Genomic DNA, 22,055 nt, shown 5'->3' on the forward strand with positions numbered 1-22,055 from the left:
GACATAGGCTTTTGACACAGTTGATCATGCTATACTAAGGCAGAGATTGTCGAGTGTAGGTCTTTCGGAGCATGCAGTTGCATGGTTTGCTAACTATCTGTCTGATAGAACTCAGTGCACTCAATTTGATGGGCTCATGTCTGTTAAATTGTCTGTCTGTAATGGTGTGCCCCAAGGCTCTGTACTTGGTCCTCTCTTATTCACTATTTATATAAATAATTTAGACAAAAATGTCCAAAATGCTCAACTTCATTTTTATGCTGATGATACTGTTATTTACTGTTGTGCCTCGTCTCTTACAAAAGCTTTCCAGAACTTGCTAAAGGCTTTTTATACTGTTCAACATACATTGTGTCAATTGAAGCTTATCCTCAATACTGACAAAACTAAACTAATGGTGTTTTCTAAAGCAAGAAATAGACCTCTGAACTTTTCACCTATTATTACCTGTCAGGGCATTGAGATTGAGACTGTAACCTCATATAAATATCTTGGAATTTTAATTGATGACGGCCTATATTTTAAATTGCATATTCAACAATTTACAAAAAAATTGAAGCTGAAATTGGGATTTTATTTTAGGAATAAGGCCTGTTTTTCTTTTGAAGCCAGAAGGAGGCTGGTATCAGCTACATTTATGCCTTTACTAGACTATGGGGATATTTTATATATGAATGCTTCCGCTCAGTGTTTGAGATCAATTGACACCCTTTACCATGGCACTTTGAGATTTATTTTAAACAGCAAAACCCTTACGCACCACTGCACTTTGTATACCAGGGTTGGCTGGCCTTCTCTAGTCACTCGTAGGCTCAGTCACTGGTATACTTTTATTTACAAGGCCATTTAGGGTTTACTATCATTTTATTTGTGCATTTTTATTGTTCAGATATGTGGTGGGTACTCTCTTCGTTCGCTGGACTTTATCCTGCTAACTGTTCCAAATGTCCGAACTGAATTTGGTAAAAGGGCTTTTATGTACTCTACGCCATCGTCTTGGAACTTGTCACGATTGGTATTTTTAATTCACTGATGAATGACCTTGAGACTGAATCCCTGACCTGTCAATGTTTTTAGATTGCTGTTTTTGATTTGGTTATACTCTTGTGAATTCTATGGTTTTTACTAGATTACTTGTAGTTTTTCATGTTGTTTGTCTGTCATTTTTGTAACGACTTGGTGCTGCCTATCTTGGCCAGGACGCTCTTGAAAAAGAGATTTTAAATTTCAATGAGCCCTTCCTGGTTAAATAAAGGTTTAATAATAATAATAAAACACAGGCTTGGACAGATAATCCCAGAGTCGGCACAAAACACAGGTTCGGACAGATAATCCCAGAATCAGCACTAGATGCAGGTTTGGACAGATAATATCAGTATCAGCACTAGACATAGGCTTGGACAGATAATCCCAGAGTCAGCACTAGACATAGGCTTGGACAGATAATCCCAGAGTCAGCACTAGACACAGATTTGGACAGATAATTCCAGAAATGCAAGCAAGTCACTGGGAGTGTGTAGCACTATCATTACACACGAAAGCCATATTTTGGGGCTGTTGTTTACAGAAAGAATTTACTTCTGAATTCTTGTCACTAACCACTGTTTACAAAAACCCTTATTTCTGAATTCTTGTGTCACTTATTACTTCTGCAGTAAAATAGATGGTAGTGACTAACGCCCATACTTAAACTCAGGGTACAGTATGCCTGTACAGCAGTGGGGCTGTAGAGTTTATTAGTACTAATGGAGATATTTCTTATTGAGACCAGATGAGTGAAACTGAAACCCATGGTTGTGTTGCGGGTTGGGAGAGGCTTATGGTTGCTGGCCAGTCCCTGGGTCCTGAGTTCTGTCTGGGCCTTGTCCGGTGGTGGGGTGTAATCCCAGACAAGCCCATGACGTCACCCTGGTCAACAATATGTCTTGTGGCTCTGGAGCACCGCTCAGGGTTTCCCTCTGACGGGACTGGGATCGTGCCATAGGTCAGGTCATAGACTCAGTCACCAGCCATACAAACTGCCATGTCAAACAGATGTTATTTTCCTCTTTTGCCAGCCAGTTCCGGTTGGCTCTAGCCTAACCTGTATTGCACGGTTACTGTGGCTACAACAAGAAATTGCTCCGTTGTCAGCTGAAAGACTGCAAATAGCAGACCGCATTTACAGGTCGTCTTCGACTTTTAGTCTTCTTCAATCTACGTAAGTGGTGGGTTGGTTACCAGAAACAAGAATGCCCCCTTCCTGTATGCCCCCTTCCTGTATGCCCCCTTCCTTCCTGTAAAGGCCAAGTGCTTCACACTGCCAGTGAATGAAACCCAACTCAAACTCTGAGTCACATTACTATTTGGGATGTCATATTTTGTTTTCACGCCTGCGTACAGAGAGACCACATAGCTGGGATTGACACCAGCGGTACCACACACACTGTATTTAGATCCAGCCTGGAGTTAACTTTTGTTTGTGCGTGACCTCATCTCTCTGGTGGCCCTTGAATGCTCGGGAGGGGTTCCACTGGTAATTAATGAGGTGACATGATGTCAACAGAATCCCAATTGGTCCCTCTCGTGATAGCCATCCGTGAACGATGCCTGCGGTAATGACAATGACGTTAGGTATTGGGGGGGGGGTCTTCAACGAGCCACTGTCATTGGCCACTGTACAGACTGTCGTTGTACTTTATCTGTGGTGTGTGGTGGGGGCCGATGACATGTCTTTTAAACACCCGTCAGCGTCCTTTGGTCTGGTCCTTCTCTTTTTCAACAGGTTGTTGTTTGCAACATCGACAGGGGCTGATGGGGAGATGTATATTATGAATAACCCCTGGGGGGTTTCGAGGGGTGGGGAGATGTATATTATGAATAACCCCTGGGGGGTTTCGAGGGGTGGGGAGATGTATATTATGAATAACCCCTGGGGGGTTTCGAGGGGTGGGGTGATGTATATTATGAATAACCCCTGGGGGGTTTCGAGGGGTGGGGAGATGTATATTATGAATAACCCCTGGGGGGTTTCGAGGGGTGGGGTGATGTATATTATGAATAACCCCTGGGGGGTTTCGAGGGGTGGGGTGATGTATATTATGAATAACCCCTGGGGGGTTTCGAGGGGTGGGGAGATGTATATTATGAATAACCCCTGGGGGGTTTCGAGGGGTGGGGAGATGTATATTATGAATAACCCCTGGGGGGTTTCGAGGGGTGGGGTGATGTATACTATGAATACCCCCTGGGGGGTTTCGAGGGGTGGGGAGATGTATATTATGAATACCCCTGGGGGGTTTCGAGGGGTGGGGAGATGTATACTATGAATACCCCCTGGGGGGTTTCGAGGGGTGGGGTGATGTATATTATGAATAACCCCTGGGGGGTTTCGAGGGGTGGGGAGATGTATACTATGAATACCCCCTGGGGGGTTTCGAGGGGTGGGGTGATGTATATTATGAATAACCCCTGGGGGGTTTCGAGGGGTGGGGTGATGTATATTATGAATACCCCCTGGGGGGTTTCGAGGGGTGGGGAGATGTATATTATGAATACCCCCTGGGGGGTTTCGAGGGGTGGGGAGATGTATATTATGAATAACCCCTGGGGGGTTTCGAGGGGTGGGGAGATGTATATTATGAATACCCCCTGGGGGGTTTCGAGGGGTGGGGAGATGTATATTATGAATAACCCCTGGGGGGTTTCGAGGGGTGGGGAGATGTATATTATGAATACCCCCTGGGGGGTTTCGAGGGGTGGGGTGATGTATATTATGAATACCCCCTGGGGGGTTTCGAGGGGTGGGGTGATGTATATTATGAATACCCCCTGGGGGGTTTCGAGGGGTGGGGTGATGTATATTATGAATACCCCCTGGGGGGTTTCGAGGGGTGGGGTGATGTATATTATGAATACCCCCTGGGGGGTTTCGAGGGGTGGGGAGATGTATATTATGAATACCCCTGGGGGGTTTCGAGGGGTGGGGAGATGTATACTATGAATACCCCCTGGGGGGTTTCGAGGGGTGGGGTGATGTATATTATGAATACCCCCTGGGGGGTTTCGAGGGGTGGGGAGATGTATATTATGAATACCCCTGGGGGGTTTCGAGGGGTGGGGTGATGTATATTATGAATACCCCTGGGGGGTTTCGAGGGGTGGGGTGATGTATATTATGAATACCCCTGGGGGGTTTCGAGGGGTGGGGTGATGTATATTATGAATACCCCTGGGGGGTTTCGAGGGGTGGGGTGATGTATATTATGAATACCCCCTGGGGGGTTTCGAGGGGTGGGGAGATGTATATTATGAATACCCCCTGGGGGGTTTCGAGGGGTGGGGAGATGTATATTATGAATACCCCTGGGGGGTTTCGAGGGGTGGGGTGATGTATATTATGAATACCCCCTGGGGGGTTTCGAGGGGTGGGGTGATGTATATTATGAATACCCCCTGGGGGGTTTCGAGGGGTGGGGAGATGTATATTATGAATACCCCTGGGGGGTTTCGAGGGGTGGGGTGATGTATATTATGAATACCCCTGGGGGGTTTCGAGGGGTGGGGAGATGTATATTATGAATACCCCCTGGGGGGTTTCGAGGGGTGGGGTGATGTATATTATGAATACCCCCTGGGGGGTTTCGAGGGGTGGGGTGATGTATATTATGAATACCCCTGGGGGGTTTCGAGGGGTGGGGTGATGTATATTATGAATACCCCCTGGGGGGTTTCGAGGGGTGGGGTGATGTATATTATGAAATACCCCTGGGGGGATTCGAGGGGTGGGGAGATGTATATTATGAATACCCCCTGGGGGGTTTCGAGGGGTGGGGTGATGTATATTATGAATACCCCCTGGGGGGTTTCGAGGGGTGGGGAGATGTTGGTGGATCGGTTTCATGGCACGGGTGTCACTCTGAAATATCTCTACAAGGAACCATGATTACCTCTCCTCTGACATCAGGACAAATTTAGCTCTGTTAACTCGTGCTGTTCAAAGGACCAATGTGTGTTTTGTCCGTATGAAATGTTGCTGACTCAGCTCCACAGTGTACATCACATCCAGTTGAGTGGAGAATAGAGTTTTTGGAGTGAACCTCTAATTACAGTTGATTCTTAAATCCTTACCGTGTACAGTGTGATCCTTACCGTGTACAGTGTGATCCTTACCGTGTATAGTGTGATCCTTACCGTGTATAGTGTGATCCTTACCGTGTACAGTGTGATCCTTACCGTGTATAGTGTGATCCTTACCGTGTATAGTGTGATCCTTACGTGTATAGTGTGATCCTTACCGTGTATAGTGTGATCCTTACCGTCTTTGGTGTGATCCTTACCGTGTATAGTGTGATCCTTACCGTGTATAGTGCGTTCCTTACCGTGTACAGTGCGTTCCTTACCGTGTACAGTGCGTTCCTTACCGTGTACAGTGCATTCCTTACCGTGTACAGTGCGATCCTTACCGTGTACAGTGCATTCCTTACCGTGTACAGTGCATTCCTTACCGTGTACAGTGCGATCCTTACCGTGTACAGTGCATTCCTTACCGTGTACAGTGCGTTCCTTACCGTGTACAGTGCGATCCTTACCGTGTACAGTGCGTTCCTTACTGTGTACAGTGTGTTCCTTACCGTGTACAGTGCATTCCTTACCGTGTACAGTGCGTTCCTTACCGTGTACAGTGCGATCCTTACCGTGTACAGTGCATTCCTTACCGTGTACAGTGCGTTCCTTTCCGTGTACAGTGCATTCCTTACCGTGTACAGTGCGTTCCTTACCGTGTACAATGCGTTCCTTACCGTGTACAGTGCGTTCCTTACCGTGTACAGTGCATTCCTTACCGTGTACAGTGCGTTCCTTACCGTGTACAATGCGTTCCTTACCGTGTACAGTGCATTCCTTACCGTGTACAGTGCGTTCCTTACCGTGTACAGTGCATTCCTTACCGTGTACAGTGTGATCCTTACCGTGTACAGTGCGTTCCTTACCGTGTACAGTGTGTTCCTTACTGTGTACAATGTGTTCCTTACCGTGTACAGTGCGTTCCTTACCGTGTACAATGTGTTCCTTACCGTGTACAGTGCTTTCCTTACCGTGTACAGTGCGTTCCTTACCGTGTACAGTGCGATCCTTACCGTGTACAGTGCGTTCCTTACCGTGTACAGTGCGATCCTTACCGTGTACAGTGCGTTCCTTACCGTGTACAGTGCGTTCCTTACCGTGTACAGTGCGTTCCTTACCGTGTACAATGTGTTCCTTACCGTGTACAATGCGTTCCTTACCGTGTACAGTGTGATCCTTACCGTGTACAGTGCGTTCCTTACCGTGTACAGTGCGTTCCTTACCGTGTACAGTGCGTTCCTTACCGTGTACAATGTGTTCCTTACCATGTACAGTGCTTTCCTTACCGTGTACAGTGCGTTCCTTACCGTGTACAGTGCGATCCTTACCGTGTACAGTGCGTTCCTTACCGTGTACAGTGCGATCCTTACCGTGTACAGTGCGATCCTTACCGTGTACAATGTGTTCCTGAAAGTATTCACACCCTTTAGACTTTTTCCACATTTTGTTATGTTACAGACGGAATTTCAAATGGATTACATTGAGATTGGGTCACTGGCCTACACACAATGCCCCATAATGTCAAAGTGGAATTATGTTTTAGCCCAAACATACAATTATCTGTAAGGACCCTCAGACGAGCAGTACATTTCAAACAGATTCAACCACCAAGACCACAGAGGATTTCTAGATGGGTAGATGGGTAAAAATAAATAAATAGCAGACATTGAATATCCCTTTGAGCATGGTGAAGTTATTGATTACACTTTGGTTGGTGTATTAATACACCCAGTCACTACAAAGATACAGGCGTCCTTCCTAACTCAGTTGTCCGAGAGGAAGGAAACCGCTCAGGGATTTCACAATGAGGCCAATGGTGACATTAAAACAGTTACAGATTATTATTTTTTTGTAGTTACTTCACAATAATGACCTAAGAAGAAGAAACATATTCCAAAACATGCATCCTGTTTGCAATAGGGCACTTAAGTAAAACTGTAAACAATGTGGCAAAGAAATTAACTTTATGTCCTGAATACAAAGCGTTATGTTTGGGGCAAATCCAACACAACACATCACTGAGTACCACTCTTCATATTTTCAAGCATGGTGGTGGCTGCATCATGTTATGGGTATGCTTGTCATTGGGAAATACTAGGGAGTTTAGGATAAAAAGAAGCAGAATATAGTTAAGCACAAGCAAAATCCTAGAGGAAAGCCTGGTTCAGTCTGCTTTCCAACAGACATTGGGAGACAAATTCACTTTTTAGCAGGACAATAACCTAAAACACAAGGCCAAATATACAATGGAGTTGCTTACCAATTCGAAGTAGTTCACTCCAGAAACTGTAGTCTCCACTCAACTCTGTGGATGTGATGTGCAGTGGGGTCTGAAATTGACACCCTTGATAAAGATGAGTGGAAATGACTGTATAAAATAAATAATTAAAATACTGAGCTTGTATTGTATGCTTCAAAACAATTGGGAAATTATATTATTTTATACTAATATTATTGCTCTACAAAAGGTTGGGGTAAAACATTCTTGACACCCCTGTTTTCACTACCTTTCAATACCTCACCTTGCGAGGATAACAGCACTGAGCCTTTTTCTAAAATGTTTTATGAGTTGGAGAACACATTGGTAGGGATCTTAGAGAATTCCCTCATACAGAATCCTCCCAGTCCCTGAACGACGACACGGATAATCTAAGGCTGGCTGGGTTTTCCGTACATCGGCAGGACAGAGCAGCTACGTCTGGTAAGACGAGGGGCGGGTGCATGTGTATATTTTTCAATAACAGCTGGTATGCAATGTCTAATATTAAAGAAGTCTCAAGGTATTGCTCGCCTGATGTAGAGTACCTTATGATAAGCTGTAGACCACACTATCTACCAAGATAGTTCTCATCTATATTATTAGTAGCCGTCTATTTACCACCACAAACCGATGCAGGCACTAAGACTGCACTCAACGAGCTGTATAAAACCATAAGCAAACAAGAAAATGCTCATCCAGAAGCGCTACTAGTGGCCGGGGACTTTAATGCAGGGATACTTAAATCCGTTTACCTCATTTCTACCAGCGTGTCACATGTGCAACCCGAGGAAAACAACTCTAGACCACCTTTACTCTACACACAGAGACGCATACAAAGCTCTCCCTCGCCCTCCATTTGGCAAATCTGACCATAATTCTATCTTCCTGATTCCTGCTTACAAGCTAAAACTAAAGCACGAATTACCAGTGACTCGCTCAATACGGAAGTAGTCAGATGACGCGGATGCTACGCTACAGGACTGTTTTACTAGCACAGACTGGAATATGTTCCAGGATTCATCCAATGGCATTGAGAGTATACCACCTTAGTCACCGGCTTCATCAATAAGTGCATTGACGACGTCGTCCGTCAGTGACCGTATGTGCATCTCCCAACCAAAAGCCATGGATTACAGGCAACATCTGCACCGAGCTAAAGACTAGAGCTGCCGCTTTCAAGGAGTGGGACACTAATCTGGACGGTTATAAGAACTCCCAAACCATCAAACAGGCAAAGCGTCAATACAGGACTAAGATTGAATCCTACTACACTGGCTCTGATGCTCGTCGGATGTGGCAGGGCTTGCAAACTATTACAGACTACAAAGGGAAGCCCAGACACTAGCTGCCCAGTGACAGGAGCCTACCAGACAAGCTAAATACCTTTTATGCTCGCTTCGAGGCAAGCAACACTGAAGCATTCGTGAGAGCACCAGATGTTCTGGATGACTGTGTGATCACACTCTCCGTAGCCTATGTGAGCAAGACCTATATACAGGTCAACATTCACAAAGCCGCGGGGCCAGACGAATTACCAGGACACATGTGTGGACCAACTGGCAAGTGTCTTCACTGACATTTTCTTTTTTTCTTTTCTTTTAAATTTTTATCCCCTTTTCTCCCCAATTTTTCGTGGTATCCAATCGCTAGTTATTACTATCTTGTCTCATCGCTACAACTCCCGTACGGGCTCGGGAGAGACGAAGGTCGAAAGCCATGCGTCCTCCGAAGCACAACCCAACCAAGCCGCACTGCTTCTTAACACAGCGCGCCTCCAACCCGGAAGCCAGCCGCACCAATGTGTCGGAGGAAACACCGTGCACCTGGCCCCCTCGGTTAGCGCGCACTGCGCCCGGCCCGCCACAGGAGTCGCTGGAGCACGATGAGACAAGGATATCCCTACCGGCCAAACCCTCCCTAACCCGGACGACGCTATGCCAATTGTGCGTCGCCCCACGGACCTCCCGGTCGCAGCCGGCTGCGACAGAGCCTGGGCGCGAACCCAGAGTCTCTGGTGGCGCAGCTAGCACTGCGATGCAGTGCCCTAGACCACTGCGCCACCCGGGAGGCTTAACTGACATTTTCAACCTCTCCCTGACCGAGTCTATAATACCTACATGTTTCAAGTAGACCACCATAGTCTCTGTGCCCAAGAAACCGAAGGTAACCTGCCTAAATTATTACTGCCCCGTAGCCCTCACGTCGGTAGCCATGAAGGCTGGTCATGGCTCAAATCAACACCATCATCCCGGAAACCCTAGACCCTCTCCAATTCGCATACTGCCCCAACAGATCCACAGGTGACGCAACCTCAATCACACTCCAAACTGCCCTTTCCCACCTGGACAAAAGGAATATGAGAATGCTGTTCATTGACTACAGCTCAGCGTTCAACACCATAGTGCCCACGAAGCTCATTGCTAGGACCCTGGGACTAAACACCTCCCTCTGCAACTGGATCCGGGAATTCCTGACAGGCCGCCCCCAGGTGGTAAGGGTAGGCAACAACACATCTGCCACGCTGATCCTCAAAACTGGGGCCCCTCAGGGGCAGTCCCCTCCTGTACTCCCTGTTCACCTACAACTGCGTGGCCAAGCACGACTCCAACACCATCATTAAGTTTGCTGATCACCATCAACGATGAGAAGGCCTATAGGGAGGAGGCCAGAGACCTGGCAGTGTGGTGCCAGGACAACAACCTCTCCCTCAATGTGAGCAAGACAAAGGAGCTACAGGAAAAGGCGGGCTGAACAGGCCCCCATTAACATCGACAGGGCTGTAGTGGAGCGGGTGGAGAGTTTCAAGTTCCTTAGTGTCCACATCACCAACTAACTATCATGGTCCAAACACACCAAGACAGTCGTGAAGAGGGCACGACCACACCTTTTCCTCCCCAGGAGACTCAAAAAGTTCTACAGCTGCACCATCGAGAGCATCCTGAACGGTTGCATCACCGCCTGGTATGGCAACTGCTCGGCATCTGACTGTAAGGCGCTACAGAGGGTAGTGCGTACAACCCAGTACATTACTGGGGCCAAGCTTCCTGCCATCCAGGACCTATATACTTGGCAGTGTCAGAGGAAGGCCCAAAAAATGGTCAAAGACTCCAGTCACCAAAGTCATAGACTTGTTCTCTCTGCTACCGCACGGCAAGTCAATCATTTTTACTCATATTTTTTTTGATGTTTTTTTTATAATTACTTGTTAAACAAAATCTCTTTGAGAAATTGTATTGGTGTAAAATAATAGCATTTCCTAAAAAAGTTTGAGTAAACAATATAGTTCAGTATTTCAGTGATCTATTTTATACAGTAATTTTTTTGCTCGTCTTTATTAAGGGTGTCAATAATTTCGTGCCCCACCGTGTACGTCGTTGAGTTCAGTCAGCAATAGGAAATGGAAACATTTGTTTACTGTTTTGTTATTTGAATGGGATATGAGTCATCGGTAAATGTCAAGGAATCATTGGTCAGCAGTTTCCCTCATTATGAGTTCAGAATAGACTCCTCTGCCTCCGATGCAGGAACCTCAAAATGACAACGGGTCCATTTGTTTTGCAGTCTTTCTGCCTTGTCATTGGTGGCCTGGCTGAAGTCACTAGAGCTGGTTGTCACATACATGAGAGGATCCATTCACTGTACAATGATGACTAACTGACCTGACAGCCACCCACAGAAATGCCAGAGGATCTCACTGACTCTACCAGTATAGTTTCCATAAGCTGAACATTAGATGAGGGTATATGGAATCCATGACACTGACACATGTAGGTCGACAGGGCTTACCCTTAGGATTATGCGTTAAATGGGAGGGCCCATTAGGCATCATTAGCCAAGTTTACTTTTTGACCGTAACATGACTATGTGAGATTGCTTTGGTAGGTAACGGTGAACGATGATTTGTTTAGTGTGCTATTTTTGTACCCGTGTGAGTCTGCAGGTTATTTTGTGTAGTGAGGACGGTCTGTAGCCCGCTGATTGTGGGGTGAGTGTGGCTGCTCTTTGCAGCCAGCCAGTGGGCTCAGGACTGGGGCTAATGTCAACCACTGAGTTGTTAGGAATTCTGGATTCTAAAAAGACCACTTGGTCTGTACTTGTATGTTAGTGTCTTGACATTAGTCAGTGTGGGAGGGAAACATTCAGGTTGTAACTGATCATCATCTGACTGTGTAGGCCTGTGTGTAAATTATTTCATTACATCTGTGGTTATTCTGTATATTTGAATCTACTATAGTTGTTGGCTGTGTACAAATCATATTACCTACACTGTAGTGTACACAATCCCTATTCCCATTGGGACATGTGGTGGCAGAGCCTAACAGATCAACGGTACGGTACAGGTCAGTATGAGTTACTGCTGATGGAAGAGTAGATGTCTAGTCTGGTGGGTCCAGAGACACATTTTCACTGGTTCCACTTACTACTGTATCTTTTAAATCATAACATCATAGCTCTAAAAAATAGAGCGGTTTTCATTCAAATGCCCTGTTTCTGTTGCCATAACAAGGCGTCGGAATGAGAGGCATAAGGGGGGAGACCTTATCAGTTGCTGTCTTTAGGCTCATTATCTGTCCCGCTGTTATTGTAACAGACTCATAGCTGTATTAACTGGTGTCAGTCTGGCCCGTCACAAACATACTGTAAGAAAGACAAACGTATGACTGGGCGGAACCATAGAGGACTGTTTATCATATTTCCCTCATTACCATAACATCATCTCAGAGCCAATGACAACATCGTGCCACGGTACTTTCTGTCATCATCACCTTGTTGAATGATTCACCATGTTGCTGCTGTGTTAGTAAACTGGCTGGACAGGCAGGGTGCTGAAATGACATTGTCTTATCGATAGAGAATGGAGAAAAGCATTGTTGTACTGATATCAAGCTGGGGCTCCTCCTCCCCTAAGAATAAACAAAAGGCTCAACATTCCCTGCATTCCACTCTGGTGAGAGGGCACGTATGTTAGAGAGGCCATGTGTGTTGGAGAGGGCACGTATGTCAGAGAGGCCATGTGTGTTGGAGAGGGCACGTATGTCAGAGGGCACGTGTGTTGGAGAGGGCACGTATGTTAGAGAGGCCATGTGTGTTGGAGAGGGCACGTATGTTAGAGAGGCCATGTGTGTTGGAGAGGGCACGTATGTCAGAGGGCACGTGTGTTGGAGAGGGCACGTATGTCAGAGAGGGCATGTGTGTTAGAGAGGGCACGTGTGTTAGAGAGGGTACGTGTGTTAGAGAGGGTACGTGTGTTAGAGAGGGTACGTGTGTTAGAGAGGGTACGTGTGTTAGAGAGGGTACGTGTGTTAGAGAGGGTACGTGTGTTAGAGAGGGTACGTGTGTTAGAGAGGGTACATGTGTTAGAGAGGGTACATGTGTTAGAGAGGGTACATGTGTTAGAGAGGGTACGTATGTCAGAGAGGGCATGTGTGTTAGAGAGGGCACGTGTGTTAGAGAGGGCATGTGTGTTAGAGAGGGTACGTGTGTTAGAGAGGGTACGTGTGTTAGAGAGGGTACGTGTGTTAGAGAGGGTACGTGTGTTAGAGAGGGTACGTGTGTTAGAGAGGGTACGTGTGTTGGAGAGGGTACATGTGTTAGAGAGGGTACGTATGTCAGAGAGGGCATGTGTGTTAGAGAGGGCACGTGTGTTAGAGAGGGTACGTATGTTAGAGAGGGTACATGTGTTAGAGAGGGTACATGTGTTAGAGAGGGTACGTATGTCAGAGAGGGCATGTGTGTTAGAGAGGGCACATGTGTTAGAGAGGGCATGTGTGTTAGAGAGGGTACGTGTGTTAGAGAGGGTACGTGTGTTAGAGAGGGTACGTGTGTTAGAGAGGGTACGTGTGTTAGAGAGGGTACGTGTGTTGGAGAGGGTACGTGTGTTAGAGAGGGTACGTGTGTTAGAGAGGGTACGTGTGTTGGAGAGGGCACGTGTGTTAGAGAGGGTACGTGTGTTAGAGAGGGTATGTGTGTTAGAGAGGGTACATGTGTTAGAGAGGGTACATGTGTTAGAGAGGGTACGTGTGTTAGAGAGGGTACGTGTGTTAGAGAAGGTATGTGTGTTAGAGAGGGTATGTGTGTTAGAGAAGGTACGTGTGTTCGAGAAGGTATGTGTGTTAGAGAGGGTACGTGTGTTAGAGAAGGTACGTGTGTTCGAGAAGGTATGTGTGTTAGAGAGGGTACGTGTGTTAGAGAAGGTACGTGTGTTAGAGAGGGTACATGTATTAGAGAAGGTATGTGTGTTAGAGAGGGTACACAATGACCCTTAGGTATGGGTTTTAAGATGTATCATTTCTCTTGTCAACACATCACCCTATTCTCTGGAATAGGCCCATATGTTTCTGTGGAGCAGCACTGACTAGGTGAAAGTAGCACCCTTTGTTGTTACTTGACTGGCTGTAGGCCTATAAGTTCATATAAACAGAAATGATGTGCCCGGTCAGTGACGTGTAGAGTTCAGTATTAGAACATGAATCCTAAACCGTCAGTGAGAGATGCTGTAAATCCTTTTATAGCAGTGAGTCTGCATTGGGACTTGGGCTGATCTTGGCAGGCTGGTAGACTACGAGTCCAACTGGCTCTGTCGCTGGGTGTTTCACTACCAGCCTCTCTGACTCACCAGGTGTCCGTGGCACGCGTGGCTCCTGCCCCTACATGTCCCGAGACACTCCTTAAACCCGGCCGGTCATCCACAACCTCTCCCAGTCGTTTACAATGAAGGAATTTAGATCTTCGGCTCACTCACTCATCTTCGCTCGCTCCATCGACAAATGGATCTCCACACCTTCGTATTCTGGGCCAGGTCCCAGGCTGAAATGGTTTTTAAGTCCCAGGTTGTGTAGGTCATCCTCCAACTGGGTGTACCACCTGGCTCTCAGTCTTCCTCTTGGGCGTGACCAGTTGGGGGATGGCTCCTTAAGGATAAGGGCAGGCTCCAGAGGTGGGTCGTAGTTTTGAGGCTCTGTCCAGGGAGGAGACAGGGGACTGGTCCATCTTTTGCCGTATTGTGGAGTTTGGGATGTGGTCACGTCATGTGATGCCCAGTATGCCGCGGAGGCACTTGGAGTCAAAGGCGTCCAGACGACATGTGAGGTCCAGAGTGAAGGTCCATGTATCTGATCTGTACGTCAGGATGGAGATGACCAGGCTATTGTATATGCAATGTTTAAATTTTTTTACGTTACGTTGTTTCCTGATGTTTAGGCTGGCAATGGTTGAGGCTGCCCGGCCAATACGTAGGTGAATGTCAGCTTTGCTCCTGCAGTCAGTTGTCAATGTACTTCTAAGGTAGCAGTACTTAGGAACAACGTGGTGGGGGTCCACAGCAGGACTGGTTGGAAGTCGCTAAAAGACTGGATCTTAGTTTGGTCCCAGCTGATCTTGAGGCCCAGTGGGTGGGTCTCCTCATGTCCAAGAGCTCGGCCAAGATTGCCACATCGTCAGGTGGTCCAGGTGGTTCAGGTGGTTCAGGTGGTTCAGGTGGTTCAGGTGGTCCAGTTGGTTCAGGTGGTTCAGGTGGTCCGGTGGTTCAGGTGGTCCAGGTGGTCCAGTTGGTTCAGGTGGTTCAGATGGTTCAGGTGGTCCAGTTGGTTCAGGTGGTTCAGATGGTTCAGGTGGTTCAGATTGTTCAGGTGGTCCAGTTGGTTCAGGTGGTTCAGATGGTTCAGGTGGTCCAGGTGGTCCAGTTGGTTCAGGTGGTTCAGGTGGTTCAGATGGTACAGTTGGTTCAGATGGTACAGCTGGTTCAGGTGGTTCAGGGGGTTCAGGTGGTTCAGGTGGTCCAGTTGGTACAGTTGGTTCAGGGGGTTCAGGTGGTCCAGTTGGTTCAGGTGGTTCAGGGGGTTCAGGGGGTTCAGTTGGTTCAGGTGGTCCAGTTGGTTCAGGGGGTTCAGGTGGTTCAGATGGTACAGTTGGTTCAGGGGGTTCAGGTGGTCCAGTTGGTTCAGGTGGTTCAGGGGGTTCAGGGGGTTCAGTTGGTTCAGGTGGTCCAGTTGGTTCAGGGGGTTCAGGTGGTTCAGATGGTACAGTTGGTTCAGGGGGTTCAGGTGGTCCAGTTGGTTCAGGTGGTTCAGGGGGTTCAGGGGGTTCAGTTGGTTCAGGTGGTCCAGTTGGTTCAGGGGGTTCAGGTGGTTCAGATGGTACAGTTGGTCCAGGTGGTCCAGGTCAGAGAAGCTGAGGCTCCCATATGTGGGTATATAGAGTAAGTATTCATAGAGATGACCCCACGGATGGGAGTGCTTTGAATATAAATAAAGATTTAAATAGGTTGGCCTCTCGATGTCATTTTTTCCTGGAAATCCTATTTAGAATATGTGTCTCTGTACGCAGGTCTCTTTGCATGGATATGTGCACGTACATGTATCCATTTCTGCTATTCCCCAGTATTGAGACTCGTCTTTCTCTGAAAAAAAAAGGGAAATGATCCCTCTGAAGTCATGATGATCAAACGAGTTGTTGACAGAACTTGTCCTCTGTCCTCTTTCCTTTGTCCCCTGTCCTCTGTCCTCTGTCCTCTCCACAAAAAAAGAAGACGTACCTGGAGAGCGCAGTGTGAAGGAGGATGAGGACAACATCGGAGAAATGTCCAGTCACATAGAACCAACAACACACACTCATTGACAAACACACACTTTTGCAAATGTATAATGTCCCCTCTGATATGATTTCTGTATGTAGTGTGTTTCTGGCTTGTTTGCTGGTTCTGTAACATCTGTCATGTTAATCTGAAGGCTGTCTGTCTGTCTGTCTGTCTGTCTGTCTGTCTGTCTGTCTGTCTGTCTGTCTGTCTGTCTGTCTGTCTGTCTGTCTGTCTGTCTGTCTGTCTGTCTGTCTGTCTGTCTGTCTGTCTGTCTGTAGGCGATATCCTACTGAGGCTCAGTATTGGTAAGGAGCTGCTCCAGACTTCCTCCTTGACTTCCTGCAGACAGTCCCTCTTGTGTCAAGGCAGTTCAGCCAGTGTGTCCATATGCATGCTTGAGCAATGTGTGTCTGTTTGGAAAGGGATGTGTGATGATGCACAAGGGTGCGTCTTCTTGGGTAATGTCCTCATTTTAAGAAGATGAAGTATCTCTGCCTTAGGATTACACATGAAGGGAAATTCTGCCTTTAGGTAAGAGGAGACACAGCAAGACAACGTGGACAGCAATCTGCAGTATAATTAAGCCCTCAAACGTATTTTATGGGTGGAGACATCTCTGTTCTAGAACACGGAGTCATGCTTTGGTGTGTGTCGACCTCTTGTGGTCAATGAGTCTTCAAATCAAATCAAAATAATGGAATCAATGTTTATTGGTCACATACACAGATTTGCAGATTGTATTGCAGGTGCAGCAAAATGCTTGTGTTTCTAGCTCCAACAGGGCAGTAATGCTTGTGTTTCTAGCTCCAACAGGGCAGTAATGATTGTGTTTCTAGCTCCAACAGAGCAGTAATGCTTGTGTTTCTAGCTCCAACAGGGCAGTAATGCTTGTGTTTCTAGCTCCAACATGGCAGTAATGATTGTGTTTCTAGCTCCAACAGGGCAGTAATGCTTGTGTTTCTAGCTCCAACAGGGCAGTAATGCTTGTGTTTCTAGCTCCAACATGGCAGTAATGATTGTGTTTCTAGCTCCAACAGGGCAGTAATGCTTGTGTTTCTAGCTCCAACAGGGCAGTAATGCTTGTGTTTCTAGCTCCAACATGGCAGTAATGCTTGTGTTTCTAGCTCCAACATGGCAGTAATGATTGTGTTTCTAGCTCCAACAGAGCAGTAATGCTTGTGTTTCTATTCCAACAGGGCAGTAATGCTTGTGTTTCTAGCTCCAACAGGGCAGTAAGGCTTGTGTTTCTAGCTCCAACAGGGCAGTAATGCTTGTGATGCTACAGATATCTAAAGTTTTGAGGGAGTTTGCAATTGGCATGCTGACTGCAGGAATGTCCACCAGAGCTGCTGCCAGAGAATTGAATGTTCATTAATCTACCATAAGCCACCTCCAACGTTGTTTTAGACAATTTGGCAGTACGTCCAACCGGCCTCACAAACGCAGACCAAGTGTAACCATGCCAGCCCAGGACCTCCACATATGGCTTCTTCACCTGCGGGATGGTCTGAGATGAGCCACCCGGACAGCTGATGAAACTGTGGATATGAACAACCAAAGAATTTCTGCACAAGACGGTCAGAAACCGTCTCAGGGAAGCTCATCTGTGTGCTTGTCGTCTTCACCAGGGTCTTGACCTGACTGCAGTTCGGTGTCATAACCAGTGATGGAAAAGTACCCAGTTGTCATACTTGAGTAAAAGTAAAGATACCTCAATAGAAAATGACTCAAGTAAAAGTGAAAGTCACCCAGTAAAATACTACTTGAGTAAAAGTCTAAAAGTATTTTGTTTTAAATATACTTAAGTATCATAAGTAAAAGTACGAATAATAAAAAAAATCATTATATTAAGCAAACCAGACGGCACAATTTTCTTGTTTTTTAAAATGTACTGATAGCCAGGGTCTCCAACACTAAGACATAATTTAAATCTTCTGTCCTGCTAAGCATTCAAAATGTAATGAGTACTTTTGGGCGTTTGGGAAAATGTATGGAGGAAAAAGTACATCATTTTCTTTAGTAATGTAATGAAGTAAAAGTAAAAGTTGTCAAAAATATGAATAGTAAGTATTTTTACTTAAGTATTCTACACCATTGGTCGTGACCGACTTCAGTTGCCAAATGCCCTACTTCTATGGCCACTGGATACCTGCTTTCAATGTCACGTTCCTGACCTTATTTCCTTTATTTTGTCTTTGTTTAGTATGGTCAGGACGTGAGCTGGGTGGGCATTCTATGTTATGTGTTTCTATGTTGGGTTCTTTTCAATTAGCCTGATATGGTTCTCAATCAGGGGCAGGTGTTTTACGTTTCCTCTGATTGAGAACCATATTAAGGTAGGCTGTTCACACTGTTTGTTTGTGGGTGATTGTTCCTGTGTTAGTGTTTATGCCACACGGGACTGTTTCGTTTGTGAGTTTGTTCCTGTTTGTGTGTTCTTCGTTGTCTGAAAGTTCTCATGTTCAGGTCTGTTTACGTCGTTTATTGTTTTGTAGTTTGTTAAGAGTTTTTTCGTGTTCGTCTTTCTTTAAATAAATCATTATGTCTTCATACCTCGCTGCATATTGGTCCGATCCTTGCTCCTCCTCAGACGAGGAGGAGAACGCACGTTACATTCAACTTTTACTTTTTACTTTAGTTTATTTAGTAAATCTTTTCTTAACTCTCTTTTCCTAAAACTGCATTGTTGGTTATGGGCTTGTAAGTAATCATTTCACGGTAAGTTCTATACCTGTTGTAGTCGACGCATGTGACAAATTCTTATTTACAATGACGGCCTACCCCGGCCAAACCCCAACCTGGATGACGCTTGGCCAATTATGAGCTTCCCTATGGGACTCCCAATCACAGCTGGTTGTGATACAGCCTGGAATTGAACCAGGGTCTGTAGTGACACCCCTAGCACCTCTGAGATGCAATACCTTAGACCGCTGCTCCACTCGGGTGCCCATACAAGCCTAACGGAACAAACATATACCATGATGCATCACTATCTTTACCAGGTTTCAGATTTTATAAAATAAAATGACAGTATACTCGTATGCAGTCCTTTGTGTAAACAGTTATAACATTAAGCACGTTTCAGGTGGGAGGAGTCACTTACCAAGCTTATGAAACTTCTTATTAAACCCCGATCTCCTCACTCAAACCCCGATCTCCTCACTCAAACCCCGATCTCCTCACTCAAACCCCGATCTCCTCACTCAAACCCCGATCTCCTCACTCAAACACACGGTCTAGATGCCATCACAAGCTCTTCCTTTAAAAAAATATGAAATGCAGAATCGGTCACATATCTGTAACTTCAAATGTAACCCTTCCGATGTACATGTAAACTCAGCAAAAAAAGAAAGTCCCTTTTTCAGGACCCTGTCTTTCAAAGATAATTCGTAAAAATCCAAATAACTTCACAGATCTTCATTGTAAAGGGTTTAAACACTGTTTCCCAATTAATGAACATGCACCTGTGGCGCGGTCGTTAAGACACTAACAGCTTACAGACAGTAGGCAATTAAGGTCACAGTTATGAAAACACCAAAAGAAAGGTGCCAAGGGTCCCTGCTCATCTGCGTGAACGTGCCTTAGGCATGCTGCAAGGAGGCATGAGGACTGCATATGTGGCCAGGGCAATAACTTGCAATGTCCATACTGTGAGACGCCTAAGACAGCGCTACAGGGAGACAGGACGGACAGCTGATTGTCCTCGCAGTGGCAGACCACGTGTAACAACACCTACACAGGATCGGCACATCCGAACATCACACCTGCGGGACAGGTGCAGGATGGCAACAACAACTGCCCGAGTTACACCAGGAACGCACAATCCCTCCATCAGTGCTCAGACTGTCCGCAATAGGCTGTGAGAGGCTGGACTGAGGGCTTGTTGTAAGGCAGGTTGTAAGGCAGGTCGCGGTTTTGTCTCACCAGGGGTGAGTCGCGGTTTTTCTGACCAGTCGCGGTTTTGTCTCACCAGGGGTGATGGTCGGATTTGCGTTTATCGTTGAAGGAATGAGCGTTACACCGAGGCCTGTACTCTGGAGCGGGATCGATTTGTAGGTGGAGGGTCCGTCATGGTCTGAGGCGGTGTGTCACAGCATCATCGGACTGAGCATGTTGTCATTGCGGGCAATCTCAACGCTGTGTCTTTCAGGGAAGACATCCTCCTCCCTCATGTGGTACCCTTCCTGCAGGCTCATCCTGACATGACCCTCCAGCATGACAATGCCACCAGCCATACTGCTCGTTCTGTGCGTGATTTCCTGCAAGACAGGAATGTCAGTGTTCTGCCATGGCCAGTGAAGAGCCCGGATCTCAAGCCCATTGAGCACGTCTGGGACCTGTTGGATCGGAGGGTGAGGGCTAGGGCTATTGCCCCCAGAAATGTCCGGGAACTTGCAGGTGCCTTGGTGGAAGAGTGGGGTAACATCTCACAGCAAGAACTGGCAAATCTGGTGCAGTCCATGAGGAGGAGATGCACTGCAGTACTTAATGCAGCTGGTGGCCACACCAGATACTGACTGTTGCTTTTGATTTTGACCCCCCCCCCCCCACCTTTGTTCAGGGACACATTATTCCATTTCTGTTAGTCACATGTCTGTGGAACTTGTTCAGTTTATGTCTCAGTTGTTGAATCTTGTTATGTTCATACAAATATTTACACATAAAATGCAGTTGACAGTGAAGAGTTTAGTTCTTTCTGATGGCTAATCTGATTCTTGCCCACTATCTCTAATTCCAAGAAGTGTCTTCTTGACCCTTTGATCTTTTTCCTTTAGTTTTACAGTCTCTGCCTCTTAAACAGCACGAGTGGGTAAAGTCCATCTCAGGGGCAGATTATTAACCTGGCTGATCTGGTCCCCTCAACCCCCATAAAAGGGCCCTATACTCCTGTATAGGGCTGAGGTCACACGTGTGTTGGCTAGTTGAGAGAGGGCAGCACCCAAAAGGAAACTAAGGATCCATCACAAACAACTGAGAGTCCAGATGAAGAAGAAGCAAACAGAAACCCGACCAGACCTCAAGGTAAACTTCATAATTTACTATCATTTCAATACATGGATGAGTTTAGTTTTGTTGTGAATGTTTAAATTGTAATTGTACGTTGTCTGGCCTGGTAAGATGATGAGTTATGGTTGAGTTAATGTCTGGTGTGTAGGTCCTTAGTGAGCTTTATTTCCGTTAACTTGAATAATTTAGTTTTACACTTCGTATATTACATCATTGGATGTTTTCAAAGTATTTCTGTTTACCTTTGGGGTGAAATGACCCAGGTGTTTACCATGCTCAGATGAGGGGATTTACTGTCATGATGTCGAGCTGAATAACAACTTGTGGAGGATGATTCTGGATTGATATCAGAAACCTTGCTTTTTGCCGGATATTTGTGGCTATTGTTTGAAGACACAATACCTCATAGCAAAAGTGGAGACACTGAATTGTAGAAGACAGTTCTACCATTGTTTCTCTGACAAAGATATAAAGGTGATACATTTTGTTCACAGTGGAATGTATTGAAACACCAAGAGGCTATTAACCTAGATACCTGTGCCAAAACACTGACCTGTGATTTAGGAAGAAAAATCTGCGTTACTCCAGTCTACTTTGATGAGTTAGTCATGGCAGAGGTCCTCTTGCATCATCTTTCAAAACAGTCAACACCAAGAACTATGACAACTGGCCACGGTGACAGTGCCATTCTTCTGGGTTATAACGTAATCCAGGCCCATGTTGATCATTCACAGAGTAGGTCAATTAAAGTAGATGTGACACCCAGTTGGTCATGTGCCTGACGGTTGGCCTCAGTGGAGATGGCAAGGCCATATGTTGGGCTCCCGAGTGGCGCAGCGGTCTAAGGCACTGCATCTCAGTGCTAGAGGCGTCACTACAGACCCTGGTTAGATTCCAGGCTGTATCACAACCGGCCGTGATTGGTAGTCCCATATGGCGGTGCACAATTGGCCCAGCATCGTCTGGGTTTGGCCGGGGTAGGTCGTCATTGTAAATAAGAATTTGTTCTTAACTGACTTGCCTAGTTAAATAAAAAAGTATGGGACAGTGACAAATCACGTAGGTGACAATCTTGTGCCATATAAGGTATTTTATATGATGTCTGAGAGG

This window comes from Salvelinus namaycush, chromosome 12 (genome assembly GCF_016432855.1).
Source record: "Salvelinus namaycush isolate Seneca chromosome 12, SaNama_1.0, whole genome shotgun sequence".
NCBI lineage: Eukaryota > Metazoa > Chordata > Actinopteri > Salmoniformes > Salmonidae > Salvelinus > Salvelinus namaycush.